The sequence below is a fragment of the Lactuca sativa genome, chromosome 6 (genome assembly GCF_002870075.4).
Source record: "Lactuca sativa cultivar Salinas chromosome 6, Lsat_Salinas_v11, whole genome shotgun sequence".
NCBI lineage: Eukaryota > Viridiplantae > Streptophyta > Magnoliopsida > Asterales > Asteraceae > Lactuca > Lactuca sativa.
In genome coordinates this window covers 146,918,084-146,920,196 of record NC_056628.2, presented here as the reverse complement: position 1 = coordinate 146,920,196, position 2,113 = coordinate 146,918,084, and positions in this window count along the sequence as shown.

Sequence of the window (2,113 nt, the reverse complement as noted above, 5' to 3'; positions counted from 1 at the left end):
ATATGAGGCGCTTCTGCCGGTATTGTCCTTTAGACGCAACTGTCAAGGTTATAATGTTCTCTATTAGGTGCAGCTGGTGATATTATCCTTAGAGCGCAGCTACTAAGATGCTTATCGTAGATCAACAACATCTACAGGTTGTGGCGTAGCTGCCATTGCTCATCTATAGGGTACTAGGTCCATTGCTGCCAATGTTCACCTATAGGGCACTAGGTCCATACCACTAACATTCCTCTATTTCAGCTTTCACCCCTCGTCCTTCATCTACCCATGTTTTACCCAACATATTTTGTAGATATAAAAACATGTATGCAGTTTAAAACATTTAAAACATGTATAAAAATCTCTCATCCAGCATAGACAACAAGTATTCAGACAATATGCACATATAGCACATAATTTATATTAAATACTTCATATCTATGTGTAAGATGAAAGTAACTATGCACTCACCTGGTAAGGTGGTGAGTCGGCACTCGGACAACACTTTGTTTCTCTTAAAACAATTATCCCTTGACAAAAACCTAGTATCATTACCACTAGAGTTTAGTCTAACGTTTGACGAGACTAATTAATAGTCTAGTTATTATTACTATTATATAATCGTTAAACAATACTTATATAACCCATAATAATAGCCCAAATACTCCTTATAAGGTCCTAATAACATTACTATATTGAAACATAAGCTATGCTAAAGATATGGTAGGCATAGCTCACTTACAGCGGGTTTTATTGAAAATCGGGTTTCGCTGGAGCAGTGTTTCCGAGCTGAAATCTCTTCTTTTCGGAGCCGTCGGGCGCTCCCGGGCTTCCGCCTCATGCTAGGGGGTTCCCTCGACCTTTTGGGGGGTTTTGGGAGGTTTAGAGAGAGTTTCTAGAGAGAAAAAGAAGGGGTGAAGGTGTGAGCTTGAAGGATTCCCCGGAACCTCTATTTATAGTGCTCCTGGAGCATCACCACGTCATGGTGGCCCTCACCACGTCGTGGTGTTGCATAGGCTCCAAGTTTTCACCTGGTGCTGACACGTAGCATCGCATACAGGGTGGAAATCAGCCGATTTTCAAAAACTCATAAATTTCGCATACGAACTCCATTTTCAACGTTCTTTATATCCACGCGTAGGTAAAAATAAGATCTACAACTCTCATTTAGACTCCGTCGGCTAAGTCTTCACCGATCTTAAATTTAACAGTAGGAGGAGATTATACTGTTAAATGTTCGCGTAAAATTCATAACTTCTACATACAGACTCCGTTTTCGTCTATGTTCTTACCGTTGAGTTCCTATTAATGTTATCTCCAACTCTCATTAAGGTTGCATAAGCCAAAAACTGCTCAAACTAAAATTCGAGTTTCGGACTGTACACTGCTAAGCCGAATCTTAGAAAAATCATAACTTCCTCATACGAAGTCAGATTTGGGCGTTCTTTTTATGGATGTTCTCGGTTTAATGTATACTACAACTTTGGTTTAAATCACTAAGGCTAAAAAGTCCTCCATCGTAAATTCACTATTTACGTCTCCCAGCGTTGTGCTGGTTTTGCCGTAAAACTTCGACGGGCCATAACTTCTTTGTTATAACTCAGATTTCGGCGTTCTTTATATGTACGGAACCCTTGAGACACATTATACAACTTGGTTAAGATTATTTATTCTAAATAATCTTTTGTCGAAAAGTCATTTTCGACCCCTATTATCTCTAAATTGACTAGCCCGAATCTACAGGCGTTACAATTATCTCCCCCTTAGGATGATTACGTATCGGAATCATCAACGAAACAGGGCTCACATGATGAATCCATACGTTACTTCTTCATCCTAAGTAATAACCGTAACTTTGATGTTTCTTCGAACGAGTATCTAACTCTAAGACTTCCTGACTGCAAGTGGTGTTCGATCTTGCACTTGCTCCTTATCTCACATTAGACTCTAAATTATGACCTTCAAGTCACAATCTTGATCCTCACCGGATACAAACTTAACATAAGTTCTTTTATTACTATCACGGACCGGTGTGTTATATTCTAATGACCTCTCATCATATGTTGCAACGCTCAGACTCAGGTCTCTTTGAGTCAAATTCCAGAACATAATATACCTTCCTTCATATTCT